This window comes from Chiroxiphia lanceolata, chromosome 25 (genome assembly GCF_009829145.1).
Source record: "Chiroxiphia lanceolata isolate bChiLan1 chromosome 25, bChiLan1.pri, whole genome shotgun sequence".
Lineage (NCBI taxonomy): Eukaryota > Metazoa > Chordata > Aves > Passeriformes > Pipridae > Chiroxiphia > Chiroxiphia lanceolata.
The window spans coordinates 1329255-1346165 of NC_045661.1; the positions used below are offsets into that span (position 1 = coordinate 1329255).

Consider the following 16911-nt stretch of genomic DNA (forward strand, 5'->3'; position numbering starts at 1 on the left):
TCCCCACGCCTGGGCTGGGGAGGGGTTCGGGCATGAGGATGAGCCCTCACTTCTTGGGGTGCCCACGCCTGGGAGTGCACACACCTCAGTGCCACGGGTAGTGCCAGAGCTCCCCGGAGGCGGGGAGGAACACACGTTGTGGTGCCTCCACATTGCTGAGGGGTGCACACACTGCCCGGGGGGGTCCCCACATTGCTGAGGGGTGCACACACTGCCCAGGGGGTCCCCACATTGCCTGGGGTGCACACACTGCCCAGGGGGTCCCCACATTGCCTGGAGGGTCTCCCCACTGCCCGGGGGTGCACACACTGCCCGAGGGGGTCCCCACATTGCTGAGGGGTGCACACACTGCCCAGGGGGTCCCCACGTTGCCCAGGGGTGCACTCCTCGCTCTAACGGAGGGGTTCTTGTGCTGCCCAGGGGGATGACCACATTGCCTGGGGGGTCCCCACACTTTCTGGGGGTGCACCCCCCAACTCTGCCTGTGGGATCCTCCCACTGCCCGGGGTTTCACACCCCCCCACTCTCCGTCTCCTTCCCGTCCCCCTTAAGCAGCCGTCGGGGCGTGCAACCACCTTAAGGGAGCCCCTCCCCCGGCGGGCTGGGACGAGCCCTCCCCCTCCCTCCCCCCGTCCCCTCCCTCCTCGGCCCGGCCCCGCACGGCCCCGCACGGCACGGGGGTTGCCATGACAAGCATTTTCTCCCGTTAGCTCCGGGACCGTTCCCCCTCCATCCCATGGCCAGCCGGGGGGGCTCCGCCGCCAGCCGGGCGCCGCGGGAGCTGAGCCGGTGAGTGCGCGGGGGGACCCCGGGGTGGGGTCCGGGGGTCCCGGGAGGGGTTGAGGTGGTGAATGCATGGGGGGAGTCACGGGAGTGCGGTGGGGGGTCCCCCGGGGGGGCGGTTGTTTGTAGGTGAGGGGTGCACAGGGGTGGGTGAAAGCACCGCGACCACCGCCCAGCCCGCCCGGGCTGGGCGGTGGTCGCGGTGCTTTCACCCACCCCAGTTCGTCCCAGTGCAGCAGGTGGGATGGCGGGGCTTGGCGTGGGTCCCTAGAGCAGGGAGGGGGTTGGCGTGGATCCCCCCCCAACCCCGGTCCCACGTGGGAGGTGGGTGTGATGGTGGGATCGCCGCGGTCCGTCCGCTGTGGTGCGTGGGGGACTGCGAGGCGCTGCAGCCCCCAAACATCTTGGGGAGAGGGAGGGAACTCCCTCAGCCCCCCGATATCTGGCGTGGGGAGGACTCTCCGGTCGTATCCTGCAACTTGTTGCCTGCCCTTGATGCGGGGGGGGGTGTGTGGGGCTCCCGGTCGCGCGTGCTGTGGGCTTTTTGGAAGGCAGCGTGTTGTGGCATTGCGGGGAGGAGGAGGAGGGTGATGGAGGAAGGAAGAGGCGGGGGAAGGGGAGGGGGGCTTGCGGCAGCCCAAGGACAGAGCGGCGAAGGTGCTGCGTGGGTGGTTTGGGTGGTTTTCCCCACCCGTGGGGCAGGAGGGGGACTGCTCCCTGCTTGGAGTGGGGTGGCTCGGGTGGGGTGTGCGTGGGGCTGGGGGTGGCATGCGGGGTGGGATGCAGGGAGGGTGGGATGCGTGGGGTTTGCCCATGCCAGGGCTGGGCACGTCCCCCTCCTGCCTGCACCAACCCAGCCGGTCAGATCCACGGCACAAAACAGGAGTGGGGAGGGAAAAAATAAATAAGGAAATAAATTAGAAGCCCAGCCAGGCTCTGGCCTCATCCTCCTCCTCCTGCCTCTGCCCCCAGCCCTCTCCCTGCATCCAAGCCCGGGCTGTGGAGCCTCCCAGCATCCCCGGCCTGGCTCGGTGGGGCTGTGCCCCCCGTGGGGTCCCCGGCAGTGGGGGTGGGGGGACTGCGTGGAGCTGGGTGGTCCCTCCCTGCTTTGCCAGAGGCAAGTGGAGATGTTGGGAGGGGAGGAGGGACAATAGGTTATTGTGCTCTTATCTCTGGAGACCTGAGCTTGGGTGGGGGTTTGGATTGCGAAGCTCAAACCAGTGCAGCCAGTTTCTGCCCGTGGACGTGGACAGGCAGCCCCGGACGTGGGTGGACGGGCAGGACCCGGGGGCAGCGAACTGGGGTGGAGGTGAGTGCTCGGAGCACCCCACGGGGCATCCAGAGCCGTCCTGGGGCCGGGGGACACCGAGCTGTGCCCCCACTCCGGAGGGGCGCGATGCCACGGCCGTGGGCTGTGCCGCTGCCTGCGCCCTGCCAGGCTCCAGACACTGCCCTCAATCTTTCGCTTCCCTGAGCACTGAAACGCACCTAAATTATTAAATCATGAGCGAGAGAGAGGCTGACGCCCCCGCGCTCCGCCGGCCCCACCCCACCGCGCCGCGGGGATCCCTCCCCGGCTGCCCCCTTGGATGACCCTCCCCGGGAAATCCCCCCCGGCCCCTGGGGTGGCTGGGCTGGGTGCTGGGTCAGGGGGTGCCCCTCGTGTCAGGGCAGTGAGGGCCCTCCCGGGCTGAATGGTGCGGGCTGGGTGGTCTTGGAGGCCTCCCAACCCCTGCACGTCCTGTGACTCCCCACGGCCAGGCTGGATGCACTCGGATATGGAGGTCCCTGGCCGGGGTAGGTGCCAGTGCCGGGATGGGGCAGGTGGAGCTGGGAAGCGCCCAGGGCACGGAAACAGATCTTCCCCGTCCCCCCGAGCGGCCCCTCGGGGTTCAGGCTCCATCCCCATCCCACGGTCGCCGTGGGGGCTGCGCTGGGAGCAGCCCCGTGCGAGCCCTTCGCGAAGCCTGGGCTCCTTCCCGGCTGGAAAGGGGAATGCTGGCGCTGGGAAGTGGTGCGAGCGCTGCAGGTAGAGGCTGGAGAGGGCGAAGGGTGTTGTTGGGTGTTGGATTTTTTTTTTTTTTTTTTTCGGCTGAGATGATGACGGAGGGAATTCCCTGCGCTGCCGGCTCGCCGCTCGCGTGCCGTGGGTCCGGATCCGTTCCCGGGGGATCTGTTGCCGTCGCCTGCGCCTCTGGAGCCGGGACCCGCCATGCCAGAGCCCCCGGGCAGAGGAGGGGCAGGGAGGGGTGAGCCGAAGGGTGGCACAGGTCCTTGGGCAGGATGAGTAAGAGCAGGGAGGGACGGCTGCTCCTCTCCACTATTGTTTTGCAGTCGAAAGCGCCGGGGTGGAGCTGAGCCTGGAGTTTCCCCTTGTCCCCAAGGCTCCCTGCCCTGGGAGACGAGCCTGCTCCTCCCCTGCCTGCCCAGGGAGACGAGCCTGCTCCTTCCGCAGCTGCCCCTCGCCGGGGCTGCGGATTCTCTGCGCGCTCCCTGCTCCTCTCTGGGGTTGGTTTTTTTCCCTTTTCCTGTTTCTCCTCCCCGCCAGGCCACGAGTTTTCCCGCAGTGGTCGCACGCGCCTGTTCCAGCGGCACAGGATGGAGCCTGCAGGGACTGGGGGGACCCAAATCTCTGCAGCGGGGACTCGCTGCCGCCGCCTGTTTGCTGCTGCTGCTGCTCCCCGTATCCGCTGCTCCTCGCGCAGGGCCCAGGGAAGGGCTGGCAGCTCTGGCTTCCTCCTCGCCCACGGCTCCTCCCCGCCGGGGACGGCTGGGCTGTGCTCGGGAAAGGAGCCAGAGGAAAACCTGGGTTAAAGCCCCGGGGATCCTGCTTGGCTCCGAGTGCAGCTGTGGCAGGGACCAGGAGCCTGGGGAGGGATGTGGCCATGCTTGGTGTGACCATGGCAAGGGATGTAGATCCTTGGATTGGGAGGGACCAATATTCAGTGTGACCATGGCAAGGGATGTGGATCCTTGGATGGGGAGGGACCAATATTCGATGTGACCATGGCAAGGGATGTGGATCCTTGGATGGGGAGGGACCAATATTCAGTGTGACCATGGCAAGGGATGTGGATCCTTGGATGGGGAGGGACCAATATTCAGTGTGACCATGGCAAGGGATGTGGATCCTTGGATGGGGAGGTGGCTGCTGCTCAGTGTGACCGTGGCAATGGGATGCAGGTCCTTGGATGGGGAGGTGGCCTCTGCAGCACAAAGAGGTGACTCCTCCTTGGTGTTCCCCAACCCCTGTGGCTCGCTGGTGACTGCTGGGAGCGGATCCTGGCAGGGTGAGGGATGCTGTTGGATGCCTGCTGGCTGCCTGGAGCATTCCTGCTCAGGGTGGATGGAGGCAGAGGTGTCATGTAGGTGGGGATCCCGTGTGCAGAGGAGGAGATAGATTGGTGAGGGTGAGCTGGAAATTTGACCCCATCCCTCTCACCCTGGTGTTGTGCGGGGTGGGAATAAAGACCCATCTCATGGTGCAGGTGATGGAGATGTTTTTGGGGGAAGCAGCTTTGATGGGAAAGGGTGGCACTGGGACAGGGAATGTGTTTCAGGGTGCGGGTCCAGCCTTGGGGTCCCTCAGAGCAGTTGGCTGTGGGAGCCACGTTCCCTGTCACCTCCTACCAGCGCCGAACTAATGAAACCTCTGACTTTGATGTTTTAATTAGTTGCTTTTGGCTTTAATGCAGAGGGATAATAGTGTTTCCATGGACTTATAAAACCTGCCCCTCTGTTTATTCATTAGAAAATGGAAAGGGGAAAAAAAGAAACAAGATAACCCTGGGTAGGAGAGGAGGAAAGCGAAGCTTGAGCCCTGTGGAGCACATGACATCCCGCTGGGGTGTCACCCACTCGGCTGGTGACTCTCTTAAAGCACTAATTAAGCAACTTAAATCCTGGGAGAGCTCTCTGTGAGTAACAGATGAGTTCCCTGTCCTCCTGCATTTGTGAGCTTCTGGGAGAGGTCTTGGATTTAAATGTGGGAAGCTGATGCACAGCGATGTGCCCCGGAGAGGGTCAGGAATCTGGGGCTGTGGGAATCCTGGACAGGAGAATCCCTCTGCCTGTACCACCTCAGCAGGGAGCGAGGGGCTGGCAAGGGGGGACAGGTCACTGCTGCCCGGGAAGCTGGTGAGGGATGTGGGGATCCTGGTGGGATACCAGGTACTCCTGGGCTGCTTCCCTGCGATGTCTGGGCTTCTGGATCATGGCATCCAGTCCTAAGCTGTAGGGACCAGGAGGGTCCGTGCTGGGGAGGGGACACAAAGCCATGACACCAGCCCTGCACGTGTTCCTCTGCCCAAATCCCGCAGCTAGATCTCTTTGGAGCGAGGGAAGGGCACGGGAAGGGTCTCCCGTTGGGCAGTGCCAAGGGGCAGAGCTCCTGGTCTCGGCAGGCCCTTCCTTCCCTGCAGCAGGAGGGTCTGGGGGAGCCCCTGGGGACACCCCGGTCCCCTAATGCAGGGAGTGGGCCCGTCCCCTGCACCCCCCGGGCCGGGACCTGGCGGGTCCCCGCAGGGTGAACTCCTGGCCAGGGCGGCAGAAAAGCCAAGCCCAAGGTTTGGCCAGTTGTCGGTGTTTTGTGCTGACGGGGAAACTTTTCCCTCTCCGCTTCCATGGCAGGGATGAGTCGGCAGCTGGGCTGAGCCGGCAGAGGAGCCAAGCGCAGCCTCGGGGGTGCCGGGGGCGAGTCTCCAGCCCCCCCCCGCTTTTATTTGGTGCCGTATCCCGGTGTTTTCCTGCCGCCGGAGCGGCCGGGGGCTGTGGGAAGCGGCGATCTGCTGGTGTGCCAGGGCAGGGAGCGGCGCGTAGGAGTCCCCACCCGGAAGAGTTTGTCCGGCGGGGCCGCGCAGGGAGGAATCCGATCCCTCCTTTTCCCAGGCTGGGATCCCGGCGCGCTTGGCTTCCCGTGGCCTTGGCCGGCCCCGCCGCTCCCGAGCCCCCCGCCGGGGTCCGGCCTCCCGCTCCGTCCCGACGGGCTGGGGAGGGTCCCGCAGCAGCGATCCCGCGCCGGCTGACACCTCCCTTTTGTCTCCAGCGCCGAAAGGTCAGCCCTGCCTAACTGAGTCCTGCCTAACTCAGCCCTGCCTGACTCGCCGCGCTCCGTTGAGGAGCTGTAAATAATCCCCGATCCTTCTGCCGCGGGGCCGCGGCAGCCGCCGGCTCCTGGGCTGAGCATCCTCCTCCTCCTCCTCCTCCTCCCCGGGCGAAGGATTGGTGCCAGGGGAGGTGATGCCAGCCCGGGGGGGGTGCAGCCAGCGCTGCGGAGCCTGGGGGGCAGCGGGGCGGGCTGAGGCCAGAGGCACTCGCTGCAGCAGTGAAAGCAGCGTGTCCCACGCCAAGGGCAAGAGCTGGGATGGCAGCTCCCAGCTCCTGCCTTCCCCGGGCTAAAAATAAGCCGCCGGCCCTCTCGGTGCTGCCTCTGCCCAGCCTGGGGGGGCCGGGGGTGGGCAGGGGGCAAAGCCGGGCACAGGAGACCACGGGGGGGGCTCAGCCCTGCGGAACAGTGGCAGGACCTGTCTGGGATTTGACGTGACCTTTGCTCTTTGAGCATCGGATCCAAGGATCAGATTTTCAGGTCTGGGCTCGGATTTCGGGCAGAAGGTGTCTGATTTTCAGCGCCGATTCCCAAGATGCTAATTAAGGACCCTGCTGCAGCAGCTGGAGCTTTACTGTCCCTTTGCCACCCCTCGCTCGCCCGGGAGGTGCCGACGGCTCCAGCCAGCCCCACAGAATGCTCTGACCAACCCCACAGAATGCCCTCAGCTTTTCGCTTCTCGCCTTTTGTTCCTGCTTGGAAACACTGATGCTTCTGCTCCCTGTGCTCCAGCCTTTCCAGAGGCTTAGTGGCACAGCATCGCAGCATTCCAGCTCTTCATCTCCCTTCCCACCTTCTCACCAGCCGCTTAAAAATAACCCCGGGTTGCTCGAGCACTGCTGAGGGCAGATCCCGGGCTGCACGAGTGCTCTGTAGCTGGCAGTGGGAAAACTGCTTTTCCTGCTCGTGCCAAGGGACAGGCAGCCAAGGGACACAGGGATGAGCGAGAAGATGGCTCAGTCCTTGAGCATCATCGTGCCCTCTCATCCCCGCTCTGCAGGGGCTGAAGCCCCCACCCTCTCACGGGGCTGAGCTGGGGTGTATCCCAGGGGATGTGGGCGGCTCCAGGTGGGATCTGCTGGCTGTGGAATCCAGGGCAGGGTGTCTGGTTTGCTCGGGGAGCCGCGTGGCACCTGGACAGCCCAGCCCCGTCTGCCGGTCCCGCGCGCCGGCTGCATACAAATCCCTCCGTGACAGATCGCTGCAGCTGGCAGCCGGCAGCACGAGCTTCCCGGGCTTCCCAGGGCTGCCCGCTCCAGGGGGGCTTCCTGCCGGAGCCGGGCTCTGCCACGGGCACGTGGCTGTGCCGGGAGCTCGGATCCAGCACGGCCTCGGCGGTGGGGACAGCCCGGGGGTGACCCGGGGCTGGGAGGGAGCTCGTGCTCCAGCCTGAACCTGAGTTAAATATTATTCCTGCCTCTGGAACAGGGAGGGATTAGTGCAAGGAGGGAGAGATTGGTGCAAGGAGGGGGATTGCAGGGAAATGAGGGCAGGCTGGATTTGTGGCTCTGCTGGAGGCTGTTTGGTGATGCCGACAGCTGGCTATGCCAGGCTGGCAGTGGAGGAGCCCGAGCTGCCGGTGGGATGGGCTGGAGCAAGGCTGGGATTGTGCCTGGTGAGGGTCGCAGTGCCTGAGGCAGCCCCGCTGCTGTGGAGTGGGAGGAAAGCTGCAATGCCAGCCCGCATTGCTCAGTGGTGGGGATTTATCCCGAGTGGCACAGGCCTGGCTGCCCCTGCCTGGGGCAGCGGGGCTGAATCAGCTGCAGGGAGCTGGGACCAGAAACTTGGCTGGGCTGGGAGGAGCTGCAAGCGTGGCTGATCTTTCCTGGGTGTCCTGGTGCAGACGTGGCTCTGAGTCACCGCATCCTGCCTGGGAAAGTGTGGGGACCCAAAACTTTCATCGGAGCAGCCGTGCAGGGTGCTGGGATGGGTCCTTGGAGGGTCCTGTTGTACCCACTGATTCCCTGTGGGAGCGAGGCTGTGCTCCTCCCTAGGGACACTTCTGTGGAGCTGGGGGCCAGAAACCCCTGTGTCCCAGCTGGAGCTGTGAAAGGGTGAAGCTCCACAGCCTGCATTTTCCAGTGTGACTAGTGCTGGCTATTTTTAGTTGTCCAAATTAAGCTTGCCTAAATGATGTCTTTTGAGGTTTATTTGAGGGAGGAGGCCTGGAGTGGTGTTATTTCCCAAGTGACGAATTGCTCTTAAATCTGACCCCAACTGGACTGGCCAAAAGGGAAGGGAAGGACTGAAGCTGCTGCCTCTGCCTGTGTCTGGGAAGCGTCTCCTCCCCGCAGAGCTGCACCCGAGGGTGTTTCCCGAGTCAGCAGGAGATCTCCTGGGGGAAGGAGAAAGCAAACAGCCAGGCCCCTCTCGCCTCCCCGTGGGGGAAAACCAGCTGGATAACCTCCTCCTGCTCCCTGCCTCGGCATCCCCGGGGTGTGCTGTGCCCCTGGGAGCCGGCCCGGGTGCTCCTTGGGGTGTTCAATCCACGGGCTGCTCTTCCCAGGGGCAGCTTGGATTCCTCGGCGTGTGCTGGGTGCCAAACGCAGCCGACTGGGGCTTGCAGAGGAGGCTGCTTTGCCTCCTGGGGGAAGGCTGGAGCTGAGGGTCAGGGTGCTGAGTTGTGCCTGTTTTGGGAGAGGTGCATCCAGGGATGAGGGAGTGGTGGCTGGCTTGGTGTCCGGTGGATACTCCAGGGCTGGGTGCAGCCCTGGACCAGGCCCTGGTGAGCCAAAGTCCTTCCACACCGTGTTCCAGCTCTGTGTCCGCAGCTGAATTCTGTTGTTGTAGCTCCTGACCCGCTGCCTTTCATCTCTTTCCATTCATTGCTTCCCTTCTTGGCGTTGTTTTCCCACTCTTCCCGTCTCTGCCCATCTGTGGATGTTGTCTGCGTGCCCGGTCTCACCTCGCTGGGCACCCGCTCGGGCACGCACCCGGAGCTCGGTGCAGGAATGGCCCTTCCTCCTCCTTTTCCAGCCCTCCCCTGCAGCAGCTGGGTGTTTCTGTGCAGGTCAGCAGCCGGGGGATCCTCTGGCTCCTGCAGTTGAACGTGAAGTGCATCGAATCCTGGGAAGCTGTTGCAGATGGAGTTTGTGCCGCGTGGGGGGACCTGTGCTGTGTGTGCCGTGTCCTCCTCTCTCTGAGGGCAGACACAGCCTGGAGCAAGGAGGCTGGAAGTGCTTCCTGCCCTGCCTGGCACCTCTGTGCAGGGGACTGTCCCTTTTCCCTTTGGAAAGGACAATGAGGGATCCTCCCTTCCTCCTCCTGCTCCCCCGGACACAGCTGCGTGTGCAGACCGGCCTCGCTGTTCCTCAGCCCCCAGACCTCACTGTGCTCCAGCCCTGCTGGAGTGATCCTTTGGGAAGAGAACCGCAGGGAAGGGACCCAGGAAGGCTGGCACAGAGCTTCCCTGGATCTCTGTCTCCTTGCCTGGGACTCTGTCTGGCTGCTTCCCCTCGAGGGGCTGTGTGGGAGCAGGGAACAGAACAAGTCCAGGTGGTTCTGGGGGACCCCAAATGGTGCTGCGGGACCCCAAACCAGCGGCTGCCCTGGCAGTGTCCCCTGCTCTTTGCATTCCCACTATCCTTGTTATGCAGAGAGCAAACCCACCTGCCCAGCCCCTGCCTGGGCTCCAAGGATGGAGCAAAAGGCTGATGGAGGGGGTGAGGAAGGACCCTGATGCTGCAGGCAGCTGGGAAAACGAGAGGGCAGAGAAGAGCAGCCAGAGCCGTGGGAGTGGAGAGGATTCCAGCATGTGGAACAATCCTGGGTAGGATACCCAGGGCAGGAGGGGGAATCCTGTCCATGCAAGCCCCAGGCCCTGGGTGGGTTTTGCATTTTTCCGGCCGGATGGAGAGCAGGAATCACAGACACCCAGCCACGGGCAGCCCTTCTGCCTCCATCCCCTGGTACCACCCCGTGCTGGGCTCTGGTGTCCTGGGAGCTGGGTTGGGTGCCGGCCACTCGCCGTATTCCCTGTGGATCGCCCTCGCTCCGTCTGCTTCCTGCCAGCACAGCACCCCTAACACCCGGATTGTGTCGGTAATCTGGGCCCTATCGCTGTTAAAGCTGCAATTATCCCTGGATTAGTGCTGGTGCTTAGGGACCCACCTGGGTAAGTGCCTGGGATAGGCAGGGGCTGTGCCAAAGCCTCCCATGGCTCCTGCAGCTCCAGGTCCAGCCAGGACAAAGTGGCCGGTGTCCAGCTGTCACCTCGGCTGACCCCGGGACTGGTTTGTTCCTCTTGTTTGGAGGTTGGGCAGAGCCTGCAGGGCTTTGGGGGGCATTGCTTGTTGGGCTGGGGGGTGCTGGGCAGTGGGAACCCCCCCCCCAGCACCGTGTCCTTGCCCCTGTTGTGTCTTGTCCTGTCTCTGCAGTTTGAAGTAGAGCTTGAAATTCAGGGCCAGGTTGGACGAGGCTCAGAGCAACCTGGGCTAGTGAAAGGTGTCCCTGCCCCTGGCAGGGGGTGGAACTGGATGGGCTTTAAGTTCCCTTCACACCCAAACCATTTTGAGGTTCTGTGATTCTGACTCTCAGCTCTGTTGCAGCTTCAGCAGTGGATTCTTTGGTGTGGGGGGGACACACGACCTGCAGCACCCTGAGCTGTGATTTCTGGCACAGAGGACACATGTGGTGGCAGAGCCTGGGCTGGGTCAGCACCAGAGGGGCAGGGAGGCACCATCCCACCTGCAGGGACGCAGGAGGTGGGAGCTGTGCCGGCAGCTGCATGCTGGCACTTGAGGAAAAGGGATATCCCAGTTTCCCTGGTTTACTGGTGCAACTGGGAGCCTCTGGGAGCACGGGGGCGTTGGAGACGACGCTGCATAAACAGGATGGCAGGTCAGGACAGGGCTGAGCACCTGGGACACCGGGGCACGGGTGTGTGGAGGTGGGAACGGGGCTGGGAATGGCAGTGCTGGGAATGCTGGTAGTGGGAATGGCAGTGCCCAGCACACCACGGCTCCGTTGCTGGAGCAGCATGTCAGGTCCGTTTTGGGGAGGGGAGGGGACAGTCCCAGCCAGCTGGGAAGGGAGCACACGGTGCCTGTGAGGAGGAGGAGGATGGTGCTGTTGCCACCAGCCTCTCCCCGATGCTCAGCCCAGGTAGGGTGACTTTTAGATAGATCAGCACTTGATTAAAGCACATTGATGGGTTTAAAATGCACTGGCACCCGGAGTAGGCACAGGCCCCTATAACTGGGAATGTGTTGACTGCTCTGGATCACCTCGGGGCTGTGGCTGGTGCTGGTGGGAAGAACAGTGAGGCTCTGAAGAGCAGATCTGGATTTTTTCCAGTGCCTGTGGACCCCTCCTGCCCTGCCTGGGCTGGGATGGTGGGAAGGGGGTGCCCCCAAAGCATTGGGGTGGTGAGATGCAGCTGAGGGTGGGTGGGAGAGGCGAGGCTGGTGTTTCTAAGTGGGGTGAGGACTATGTGGGTCACCCCTTGAGTGTGGATGGGTGTCCCTTCCCTTGCAGCCTCCCCCACCCACCACGGTGTCCCACAGCGTGCTGCTCCTCCTGGCATCTCACACCCCCCCTGCCCTGTTCCTGCCCGTGTAGTTTTACTTTCATATTTATTTTTCGAGCAGATTCCTGCTGTTTACTTAAATACTTGGTTCTCCTGCCATGGGGGACAAGAAGTGGGGACCCCGGGAGGCTCCCAGGGAGCCGGGGGTGCGTGTGTGCCCCCTCCCACACCACTTGGCCTCGTCCCAGCAACTGTCTCAGAGGAGCTTTTCCTTCCCCTGTCCCTCCCCGTGCTCTCCTGGCCCATCTGGCTCTGTCCTCCTATTTACTGCTACATATTTTCCAGGCTCTGATTTGCCTCTTCTGCCCAGGTTTGATCTCCCCATGGTATCACGGGCTTTGCTCCGCGAGGGTCTCGTCCGGTGCCCGGGGATGCAGCTTTTCTTCCCTCGTATAAATATTGCCTTTCGCTCTCCTGCGTCTCTCCCGCTCTCCCTCCCTCCCTTTAATTAGACTTCTTACTGCATGGAACAGTTTGCAGTTATATATGGAAAACAGCCTACACTTTCCCAGGAGCGGGGCATGTCGGGAAGGGAAACGGGAGCAGCCGGCGCGCTCTCCCTGGGAGCGCGTGTGTTTTTCCTATCGCGGACACACTTTTTTCCCCGACTTTATTTTTTAACCCTTCGGGGCAGGGAGGGGGCTCGGAGCCTCCCGCCCTCCCCCCCCACCACCTTGTTGCTGACTCTTCCCTTTCGCCTGGAAAAATCCCCTCTCTCTCCCTCTCTCTGCTTGGACTTTTCAATGGAAAAATATGGATTTGCTGCCGGCGCGGTCTGGCGTGAGGGACACGAGCTAGTCGGGATCGGAGGAGTTACCCGGCGCCCGAAGGGGATGTGATCCGGAGCGGGACTGCGCGGGAGCCCTCGGAGCACGGACGGGTACCGGACCAGGGGCACCCACCCCGTCCCCCTGGCCCACGTGGGGAGGTGGCAGGAGGGGCATTTCTGTCCCCAGCCCTTCCCCGTGTCCCCCAGGGCTGCTTCCAGCCTCGGGATCGGGATCTGAGCGTTGGATCACTCCTCCTGCTGTCCCAACCCACCCCGGGGGGCTCCCCGGGGTTCCCCTGGTGCAATCCCAGCTCTGGGGGAGCCCCTGCTCTCCAGGAGCCTCTGACTTTCCCTGTGGGGTCAAACCAGCTCCCTGGCTCCTGCCTCAGTTCCCCCGCTGTGACCCCGAGGAGTGTTTGGCTGGGATTGCTCCTCTTTCGGTTTTTGCACGGGACTCTTCTCCTCGCCGAGCCGGGAGGAGGAGGAAGCAGCTCGTTGGCAAGGTGAGTGCTGTGCTCACCCAGGTGCCTCAGGGTGCCCTGTGGCACCCCAAGGGCTCAACCTCTCCTCCTCCTGACTTCCAGGAGAAGCAGATGCTTCTCCCGGCTGCTGCTGGGAGGAAGTGACGGGGCCTATTTTAAGCCCCCAGGGATTTTCAGGGTAGGAATCCCCTGTCCCTGTGTAATCCTGCTAAAAATACCGTGGCTGTGCCCCTGTGTCCTGGCTGGTAGCTCTCCCTTTCCCTGGGTGTTGTTTTGCCTGTGAAATCCCCTGTGCTCTGGATCAGTACTTACCTGCTGGTTTTTGCTTGATTTTAAGCTAAGCTGCTCCTCTGCTTTCTGAATGGGTTGTAGAAAGGTGGGAGTCAGGATTGCTGGGATTTCCCCCCTGTTTGGGGCTGGGAGAGGGACGCTGCTGTGCTCAGGTGTGTGGCTGCCTCAGTTTCCCTGGCTGTGTAAGGAGGAGGGACATGTGGGGAGTTGAGTCAGAGACGAACTGCACTCGCTGCTCGTGGGCTGCCCCATCCCATGGGGATCCCACGGGAGAGGTGGGAATGGCTGAGCTGCCTGGAGCATCCCTGCCTCTCCCTCAGGCTGGCAGTGAGGGCTGGGGGTGAGCTGGGTCAGGCTCCGCTCTGCCTGAGCTCCTGCTAAGTCCCAGTGTCCTCTGGCTGTGCCTCTGCCCCAGGAATGGCTCCAGAGGTCTGTGGAGCAGAGAGAGCCCGTCCCTGGAGGCAGAGCTCCGGGCTCCTCCCGTCCTGCCCTCTGCACCATCCTTGGTTTGGATCCTGGCCCGGTGGCCCCGTGGCCTGTGCCCTCTCCTCCAGCTGCCTGGATGCTGCTCCCAGCCTTGCTTTGGGCACCAGCACTTCTGCTGCACTGGGATAGTCCCAGCATCCATGTACTGGGGGGATGGAGTGTCTACCTGGGAATAGGACCCCCAGCTGCCCATCCCGGTGGGATTGTTGGTGTCATCTCCCTTCTGCCACAGGTGCTGGGACCGGGGGGTGTCCAGGTGTGCCAGGAACTGGGAGGATCCAGGTTGGTCTGAGCACAGGGCTGGGATGTGACCATGGCAGTGTCCATCCTGGGGGGGCTGCGAGAAGGAGTGAACAAAGCCTCATACTGGGATCCAGGGCAATCCCAGTCTGGCAGCACCGGGCACCCTGGGCTCTGCCACGTGCCCCCTCCCCAGGTACCTCTGCCTGGTGCTGCTGTAGCAGGGCAGGAGGGGATGCTGTGCCCCTCCGAAGGCTGGGGGGCTGCAGGTATTTCCTGGTGCAGGACAGGCCGGATTCGCTCCCCACACTCCTGCATTCCTCCACCGGCTGTGCTACCTTGTAAAGCACAAAAGAATAATGAGAGGAGCTGGGGTGATTTAGTGCAGGCGCCGGGAGAGAAATACCAAGGCCTTAGATGGAAACATTCCCCTTGACAGCTCGCCTGGAGACTCCCTGCTTTTCCTTTTCTTCCAACCCCCCCTGAAATTCCTGGGCTGCTGCACCCTGGGGCGCGGGGAAGCCCCGGCCGGGGGTGAGGGCAGATTCCGGAGCCCCGGCACTGAGGCTCCGGCAGCTGTGCCGGTGCCTTTGGCACGTGGATGCGCCGTGCAGGGGCTTGGACAGCAGCAGTCAGGGCTGTCGTGGCCCCTGGGCTCGGGGCAGCAGGTTTTGGGGTTCGGGACGCCAGGTTTTGAGGCTCGGGGCGGCAGGTTTTGGGGTCTGGGACGCCAGGTTTTGGGGAGCCGCGTCACAGATCTCGCCGCGCATCCATGGTGCTCTCCTGCCTCCAGCCTCTTCCCTGCCCTTTGCTGCTGCTAATTGCTGCCTTGGGTATGCAAAAACCCGGCAGTTTTTCAGCCTTCATTAAGGGGAGGCAAAATAGGAGCGAAAAAACAGAGCCAAGGCAGCTGTAATTAGTGGGCTGGTGGCAGCCGCTCGTGTTCCCTGCGGAATGGCCGGCAAAGGGATGCATTTTTTGGGGAAGGCCACCTCTTCCTGCCTTTTCCTTGTGGTTTCCCCGTGACCTTGGCCCTGGTGCGTGGCTCAGAGGTGCCATATGACCTTTTGGTCCTACAGCCTGGCAGGAGAGGAGGAGAAGGAGGATGGTGTGATGATGTGACGATGCTCTGGTTGCTTCCCCATCCCTGATATCCACACCTGTGCGGGGATGAGCGTCCAAGCTGGGCCAGGGAGGTGACAGCCTGTCTGGGGACAGGGTTCCTGCCTCGTGCCCTGCACATGGCAGCCCCCGGGCGCACGTGCCCACGGTGGCCACGCACGAGGGAAGCGCCGGCTGCGCTCCTGGCACCGGGCGGGCGCTCGCCCCGCTCTGGCAGCGGGAAGCGTGTGCCTGGCACAGCGTGTGGGAGAAATACTACGGGCTGTGCCACCCGTGGGCTGCCGCGATTCATGCTCTGCTCCGCCGGGGAGCTGGGGCTGGTGACGGGGAGCTGGGGCTGGTGACGGTGACATCCCGGGCCGGCAGCTCCTTCCCGCGCCTCTGGCAGCACGTGGCACCCCGAGCAGCAGTTCCACTGCTGCCTACGGTACCCGGGTGGTTTCGGTGTGTCCCCCCCTCCCCACCCCGCTGGCACCTCCGGCGTCCCAGCCTGCAGACGGGCGAGGTGAGGAGGAGTCGGCACCGTGTGGGAGTTGGGGAATTTTAACTCGGAGCTGCCGCTGTGCCGGTGGGAACCGAAGGGATGGGAACCGTGGGGATGAGGGAGGAGGAGATGCTGCCGGCCCTGGGGGGCTGCTGGTGGGTTGGTGTAGGAGAAGCCTGGAGCTCCTTCTGGTCTCACCACAGATTTCCGCTGGGGTTGGTGCTCCTGGGCTGCAGTATCAGCCCTGTGCTCACAGACCAGGGCACTGCTCCGTGGCTCGGTTTCCCTGGCACGGCGTCGCTGCCGCTGAGCTCTGCACGGCCCCAGCACTTCCTGGGCGTTCTGCTGGCCCTTTTCCAGCTGCGGTGCCCTGGCAGGGGGGCACCTTAGTCCCCCCACTCTTGCAGGGTGAAGGCCGGGAGCTTCTTCCCTCTCAGCGCTGCAAGTGAAAAACGAGGGCTTCTTGCAGTTATTGCAGCGCCCCATCCCAGGCGTTTGGCTCTTGTGTTTTCCCACGTGCCCCACGTGCGGGGCGGGTGTCACTGGGGGGTTTCCCGCTGTCGGGTGCCGGGGTGGCCCCTCTGGGGAGGGAAGTGCCACCGTCCCCTCCCATGGCGGGCGCGCTCCGGCGGAGGAAGCGGATACTGTGGTGGGAGGAGGGAACGTCCTGTGGGTGCCACAGGTGCTGCCCCGGGGAGCCCTGACCGGGGACCCTGCCTGGTTTTGGCGCCCAGAGCCCAGGGGAAGGAGCAGGGAGGGGCGACACCGGCGTGACTGGGGAAGGGGGGACAGCTCCTGCTCCCACGCTGCCTTGTGCTGTCGCAGGGGGTCGTGAGTGGAGCTCGTGCCTGCAGGGGTCTGTCCGGGGTGTTCTGGCCTGGCCTGGTGCCCCCGTGCCTTTGCCATGGGGGCGTTGGGCTGCAGGACCAGTTTCCGGCACCGTGACCTTCGCTGCCCTCTCTGACCTCTGCGATCCTGCTCCTCCTGCCTTGGTGGCTGCCGGGGAAGCCCTTGGGCCCGAGGGTGACAATCCTGCCTGGGGTGGCCCCTGCGCCCCTGGAGCCAGCCCTGCCCCTGCAGATCATGTGGTTTGTCACGGTGAGTCGCTCTGTTGGCTCCTGCCACCGCGGGAGGTGACAACACCCCGGTGTCCCCTCTGGGTACCCTCCTGGGGCGCCTGGCATGGGAAGGGTTAAGGAGGGAAGGCTTCCCTTGCCAGGGGTGTTGCTGGGAACAGGCAGGAGGAGAGGCTGCCATCTGCACATTGCGATTTGGTGAGTGTGCAGGGGAGGGGCCCTGCCCTGGCCCCTGGGGTGCTGGGGCCCCCCTGTTTCCCGGGGAGAGGTGGGGACTCTGCTGAGGGACCAGGTGGGAGATGGGGGGCCCTCAAAATTCCCCAAGAGTTAGTGTTGCTGTGGTCTGACTGCCTGCTCCACGTGTCCATGTCCCTCCACTGTGGGAGATGGACCTGACTCAGCCCCAGCGGGCACCGGGGTTGGGGTCGTGCCCTCCCCATGCCCTCCCCATGCCCCCCACACCTTTGAGGGCAGCGTGTCCGAGGTTTTCACCTGTTGAAACCCCGCAGGTGTACTGTGCAGAGGTGCCAGCGCAGCCCCCCAGTGC

At 63.6% G+C, this 16911-nt stretch overlaps 1 protein-coding gene across 5 annotated transcripts in view; it reads left to right on the forward strand.

Moving 5' to 3' along the window:
* The first annotated feature begins 646 nt into the window (after positions 1-646).
* ATP2B4 (ATPase plasma membrane Ca2+ transporting 4) overlaps positions 647-16911 on the forward strand; it is a 48718-nt gene continuing 32453 nt past the window's right edge. For all 5 annotated transcript variants that reach the window (XM_032710410.1, XM_032710406.1, XM_032710407.1 and 2 more), the window contains exon 1: positions 647-789. The gene's annotated coding sequence lies outside the window, so the exon portion shown is untranslated. The remainder of the gene's footprint in view (positions 790-16911) is intronic.